We start from the raw sequence: 7156 nt of genomic DNA on the forward strand, positions 1-7156 counted from the left end.
GGGTTGCAGGTTCAATCCCTGGCCCCAGTTGGGGCACATGCAGGAGGTAACCAATAGATGTGTCTCTCTCACATTGATGTTTCTTTCTCTTTCTCTCCCCCTCCCTCCCTCCCTTCCACTCTCTCTAAAAATCAATGAATCCTAGTAGGGGGCTTGCAGGATGCAGCCAATGGATGTTTCTCTCTCCCTCCCTCTCCCTTTCTCTCTCTCTAAAATCAATAAAAACATTTTTTTAAGCCCTAACCGTTTGGCTCAGTGGATAGAACGTCAGCCTGCGGACTCAAGGGTCCCGGGTTCGATTACAGTCGGGGGCATGTGCGTTGGTTGTGGGCACATCCCCAGTGGGGGGATTGCGGGAGGCAGCTGATCGATGTTTCTCTCCTCGATGTTTCTAACTCTCTATCCCTCTCCCTTCCTCTCTGTAAAAAATCAATAAAATATATTTAAAAAAACAAAAACAAAACAAAAAAACATTTTTTTAAAAAAGATAAAAATCAATGGAAAAAATATCCTCGGTTGAGGATTAAAAACAAGAAAGAAAGACCCCCTTATACTCTCAAAAACTGTTAAGAACACAACTGGATATCCACATGTAACAATAATGAAGTTAGATCCTTATCTCCCGTTGCACACAAAAATTAACTGAAAAATAGAGCAAAGACCTAAATTTCAGAGCTAAAACTATAAAAGTTATTAGAAGAAAACACAGGGGTAAACCTACATGGCCTTAGATTGGGCAATAGTTTCTTAATTATGGCACCTAGTCCAAGCAACAAAAGAAAAAATAAGTTGGACTTCATAAGGACACCATCAAGAGTGACATGAGCCCTAGCCAGTTTGGCTCAGTGGATAGAGCGTCAGCCTGCGGACTGAAAGGTCCCAGGTCTGATTCCGGCCAAGGGCATATGCCCAGGTTGTGGGCTCGATCCCCAGTGCGGGGTGTGCAGGAGGCAGCCAATCAATGATTCTCACTCATCATTGATGTTTCTATCTCTTTCTTCCTCTCCCTTCCTCTCTGAAATCAATAAAGATATATTAAAAAAAAAAAAAAGTGAAATGACAATTCACACAATGGGAGAAAATATTTGTAAATCATATATCTGATAAAGGCCCAGTATCCAGAATACATAAAGAACTCTTACAACTAAAACTAAAAAAAACAGAAAAAGGACAAAAATTAAATATTTCACAAAAAGATATACAAATGGCAAAAACAGCACATGAGCCCGGCCAGTGTGGCTCAGTGATTGAGCGTTGACTATGAACCAGGCTACGGTTGGATTCCCGGTGAGGGCACCCGGTAATCAGAACCCACACTTACACAACCAGAGTCAAGAGGTGATAGGTACAGAATGAGTAATCCGCTGCGGCTGACACGTGACCCATAGCAACTCCAGCTGGGACAAGGCAAGAAAGGCCAGCAGCCCCTTCATAGGACTTGGTGTCTTACATTCTCGAGAGCCTATACTTCATTGTATAAGTAACTATTTAACAGTCAAGCATTTCTGTTATAGACAGATTTTCTCATTTATGAATATGTTTTATGCCTTGTATTCACTTGTCTATCCTTGGCCACACCCAATGGAGGCCTAGCATCATGGTATGGCATAAGCAACTTTGGACTTCTTGATGAATTGTGCTAGAATGCCTCACAGTTCAAGGGTCCGTGTTCCAAAAGTCTTCTGCCACTCTCAGACTCTTAGGTAAGAAAGGTTAGTCTCTCCCTCTCCTTTCCTCCCTTCTATTCTCTCTGAAAAGCAAAGGAAAAAATATCCTTAGCCCAGCCAGCATGGTCCAGTGGTTAAGCGTTGACCTATGAACCAGGAGGTCACTGTTCGATTCCTAGTCAGGGCTACCTGGGTTTGGACTCGATTCCCAGTAGGGGGGCGTGCAGGAGGCAGCCAATCAATGATTCTCTCTCATCATTGATGTTTCTATCTCTCTCTTCCTCTTTCTTCTTCTCTGAAATCAAGGAAAATATATTTAAAAAAAATACATCCTCAGGTGAGGATTAAAAAAAAAAAAAAAAAAGCCGGTTATTCAGCAGAAGCACTGTTTTAGACTCTGGCGTTTTCTGCCCAGCTAACTCAAGCCCACTTCCAGGGCCTGCGGCCTCTGCCTCAGGCGTCCTCAGGTGAGCAGAACCCTCCCTGATGGTGCACACTGGGCCCCCACAGGTGGCCAGGAGCTGCCCCCGGGTGGGGATGGAGCTGGTGTCCCCTGTGTGCATGCTTGGCCCCTCACAGTGCAGACGAGGGAGAGGGGAGAAAAGGGGGAAGAGAAGAGGGCGGGCTGAGGGCTGGGGAGCTATGGGTGGCGAGTTCTAAATCCAAACTTGGCCTTGTAAGCTGTTTGAAGATACCGCTGTCAAGCAGGGGGACGGGACATACTCTTAGTCCGTTAACCTGACCCGGAACGCCTGCCTCAGTATTAGACGCGTGCTGCGCAGGCCTCCACTTCTTACCTGCCCTGGGACCCATCCTAAGGCCCCCTGGATGGATGGCCGGAGCACCCTTTCGCCTGCGTGCATTTGGTGGATGCACAGGAACGTTTTATTGCATAGCGTTCACGGGGACTACGAACCACTAGCTGAGATTCTGCAGAGAATCTGGTGAGACGAGTTGGCGTTTCACCATGCTGGTTCCAAGGCGGGGTCAAGGCTGGCCCTCCTCTAGGTGTGGGCTCCACCTGGAGAAGGCCGGCAAGTGGCTGAGGTCTCCCATATTCTCCCCATCCCCTTTATATCTCCACAGAACGGGCTTTCTGCATTTATAGAAACACCCCCCTCCCCTCCAGTGCGGCCCTCCCCACTCTCTCACACCCGTCCCCCCCCTCCCCCGCTCCCTCCCCCCAGCAGTTCTCTCAGGTTCTGTAGAAGCTGCTTCCCAGCAGGGCCAGCCACCGGCCTTCCTCCCACAGGGCGGGCGGCAAGGAGCCTGGGCAGTGTTGGCTGCCCTCCAGTGTTGGCCACCCTCCCCGATGGCGCTCCAGCAGGCCTGGCCTGCAAATCCTGGGCAGTGGGCCATGGGCGGTGTGGAAATCAGAGCCTCGGGACTCTTTCCCTGTGCCTAACCCAGAGCCCCTGGCACAACAGCCCCGCGCCCAGGAGGTTCCTGCAGAAACGCCACAGTCCAGGCCGCCAGGAAGGCAGAAGAGAGTGGGAAACAGAGGGACTGGGGAGTGGGACATGGTCTTCTTCTTCCACCCATAGTCACCCCTCCTCCAGGCCCTCAAGTAATCCTGGGCACCCTCTCTGGCCCCCACCAGGACCTGGGCCACACAAGTCCTGCTGGGCCCTGGGAGACAGGAGAGGTCCTGCCCAGGGCGTCAGGCCTCGTCCTGCAGTCACACACGTGGGAAGATTTCTGCAGCCCCAGGTTGTCCTCGCCTCGGGGAGCTCCCGCGTTCTCGGTCCAGAAACACTCATTCCTTCAGGAGACCCACCCATCGTGGGGAATTTGTTTGTTTGTTTTATAGACTCTAGGCCCAAGGAAATGTTGTGGAAAGATGTCCCTTTCTCACGCCGAGATCAAGGCCCTGGTCGGGTAGCTCAGTTGGTCAGAGCGTCTTCTGGATACACTAAGGTTGCGAGTTGGATCCCCAGTCAGGGTACATAAAGCAGCAGCCGAAGCTGCATAAATAAGTGGGACAACAAATCAGTGTTCCTTCTCTCTCTCTCTCCCTCTTGCTTCCGCGCCCCCCCCCCCCCCCGCCACTTCTCTCAAAAAAAAAACCCCACCAATAAATAAAAATTAAAAACAAGAAAAAGATGAAGGCTACACTCCCCAGCTGTATCCCAGCTGCTCTGCAGGGCAGCTCCCAACCCTCACTGAGCAGCGGAAGCCTTCCCAGGGAGTGTTGGAGGGTCAGACAGGAGGTCAGTGTCTCCCACTGGGGTCAGGACAGTCCTTCGGGACAGGATGCTGAAGACCCAGAGAAACGTCTGCTGAAGCCAAGGACAGCCGGCCTTTTCTTTCGCTGGACGTGGAGCTACCCCGCCTCCCCCGTCCCTGACCTTAGGCTGTTGCTCTCCAAACCCACTCTCCCCCGCACAACGGGAGACAGGGGTGCCACCTTCCCAACTTTGTTCTGAGAACAAAGATAAGGGAGAACTCAGCTCCTCCCTTCAGCTGCTGCTGCTGCGGGAACCTCTTGGTCGCTGATCCCGCCCAAGCGGGGACCACAGTCCACAGTCCTGGGGCTTTATCAGCGACTGCCTCCCTGGCTTGTAGCAGGTGACACAGCAGGAGGCTCAGCGGCCTGCCTGTCTGACCGGAGCACCCTGCTCTCTCCCCATCTGCTCCTGCAGGACCAGGGAAGGTGGGATTATCAGGCAGAAGAATTTGTGTCTTGAGTCCCAATCTAAATGGCTACTCTTTGGGGGCAGAAACATGTCTATCATGACACTGCCTGGGTCATAATCACTGGAAAAGAGTGGTCCAGGATAGAAGGGATTGGCACAAAATACTCTAAGTGATGAAAAGCAAGGACCTACAACCAAGATGACTACCCAGCAAAGCTATTATTTAGAATTGACGGAGAGAGAACTTCCCAAATAGCCCGGCCAGCGTCGCTCAGTGGCTGAACATTGACCTATGAACCAGGAGGACACAGTTCGATTCTGGTCAAGGCACATACCTGCACTGCAGGTTCCGTCCCTAGCCCCAGTCAGAGTGCATGTGGGAGGTAACCAATTGATATGGCATTCTTTCATCGATGTATTTTTTCCTCTCTCCCTCCCACCCTTCCACTCTTCCTAAAAATCAATAGAAAAATACCCTCAATTAAGGATTAGCAAAAAAAGAAAAGAAAATGGCAACAACTACATACCTATGAAATGTAAACGGATTAAATGCTCTAATCGGGACACAAATGGCCCAGTTGGCGAGGCTCAATGGTTGACATCAACCTATGAACCAGGAGGTCACGGTTCAATTCCCAGTCAGGGCACATGCCTGGGTTGTGGGCTTGTTCCCCAGTAGGGGGCAAGCAGGAAGCAGCCGATCAATGATTCTCTCTCATCTTTGATGTTTCCATCTCTCTCTCCCTCTCCCTTCCTCTCTGAAATCAATAAAAAAATATTAAAAAAACAACAACAACAAAATGAACAAACAAAAGAGAGAGGAGCTCGTAGACACAGAACAAATGGATGGCTGCCAGGTGGGAGGGGGTTGAGGGGCTGGGTGAAAAACGTGAAGGGATTGAGAAGTACACATGGGTAGTTACAAAACCACCATAGGACGTAAAGCGCAGCGTAAGGAATGTAGTCAATCATGTAACTGGTATCGTGCCAGGTGGTGCGAGACGCATGGAGGGGTGACCACTTTGTAAGTCACATAAACGTCTAACATGCTGTTCACTTGAAACTAATACACTATTAAGTGCCAACTGTCATTGAAATTTTGTTTTAATTAAAAGAAAAAGCCAGCCGGAGGACAGAGTTTAGTGGTCAACAGAGTCAAATGGCTAAGGGATTGCAAGATCAGACCTGCACGTCTCCACGGGACACGGGACACGGCCCCGTGAAGATAAGGGTGATTTCATGGAAAGCGTTTCGGGGGGGTGGGTACAGAAGCTGACTGCAGGGAGTGGAATGAGGAAGAGGGTGAGGACGTGGACACAGATCACAAAACGGTGTACAGGGGTGAGGAGAACACTTGAGCACGCTCATTTCGTGACGGGAGGAATCAGCGGAGAGGGAGGTGGAGGGAACAGAGGACGGGGTGGAGGAGGTGGGGGAGTAGAGGAGCCAGAGCACAAACAGTGGGGCCCAGGCTTTGCTTCTGCCCAGTGACACTTGTAAGTGACAGGACGCTGAAGCAGCCGTTTTCCTCTGGGAAGTGGAGGCAGAACCATCTGCTGAGAGAAGGGGAGGAGGTGGTGGGAGGGAGCGGAGGAGAGGGGACGGTTAGGAGGAGTCAGCAGGGGGTCGGAGAATGGAAGTCACTGGGCCGTTCCTGGGCAGAGTGGTTCACGTCAGACCACAGGCTGTGAGCTGGGCTGGGGAGGAGGTATGAGCCCACACCAGGGAGCTGGCGACCAGAAGGCCAGGCAGGAGGCCGTGCCGGGAGCACAGGTGGAAGGCGCAAGGAGGACGTGGAGGGTCAAATGCTGGAGTGTGACATTTCAGACGTGGAGCTGCTCCGGGGGCCGTGGATGTCCGTGTGTTACAATAGGCGGGGGGGAGGTGAGGGAGGGGAGGGTTACAGTCAGAATGAGGAAGAACCAAGCCAGGGCGTCAGGCAGACTTCTCACCCACAGTCAGAGAAGGCACTGGGGTGATGGTGAGGGGGGGACCGGAGATGGTCAGTCAGAGAAGGCACTGAGGTGATGGTGAGGGGGGGACCGGAGATGGTCGGACCGGAGCCCAAGTCCTCAGTGAAAGAATTAGCAGATCAAGGGAAGAACACGGGAATCTGAGTGGCAGGAGGCTCAGAGGAAGCATCTTTGTACAGAGATGGAAGGAAAATGTCTAGAAGTGGCAATGAGCATAAAAGAATGCTGCCCCCACCTGGCTGGCGTAGCTCAGTGGTTGAGCCTCCACCTATGAACCAGGAGGTCATGGCTCGATTCTGAGTCGGGGCACATGCCCGGGTTGCGGGCTCATTTCCCAGCAGGGAGTGTGCAGGAGGCAGCAGATCAATGATGTTTCTATGCCTCTCTCCATCTCCTTCCTCTGTGAAATCAATAAAAATATATTTTTAAAAATTTTTCTGCAGTCTTGCTTATACTATTTAGGTCCCTTGATAGTCACTTCTATGAAAAGCCAGGAAGATGTGAGTCTGTGAGGCTGATACTAATGGATAAGGTATGGAGTAAAAGCAAAAAAACACAAACAAAAACGTAAAATATTTACCTGGTACTTCCCCTGCACATACCCACCCACTTGGCACGTATTACAAAGGAAAGGTTGGCTTGTGTTTGAAAAAGGGACCAGTTCAAGGTCCAAGGCACCAACACACAGTTGCTGTGATGTGCCTCTCGGCCCCGCCCACTGCCCCATCGTCCAGCGGAACTGGAGTCTGGGAGGTGTGCTAACAGAGGGGCTCACCCTACCAGCCAGACCGTCTTCTCCCCTCAGCCCAGATCCACCCATCCCGTTCCTGCCTGTCTGACCTGGGCACCCTGGTTCAAGAAAAGGTTTCTCTCTTCATGT

The sequence above is a fragment of the Myotis myotis genome, unplaced genomic scaffold, assembly GCF_014108235.1.
Source record: "Myotis myotis isolate mMyoMyo1 unplaced genomic scaffold, mMyoMyo1.p scaffold_m19_p_18, whole genome shotgun sequence".
In the NCBI taxonomy this organism is placed as follows: domain Eukaryota; kingdom Metazoa; phylum Chordata; class Mammalia; order Chiroptera; family Vespertilionidae; genus Myotis; species Myotis myotis.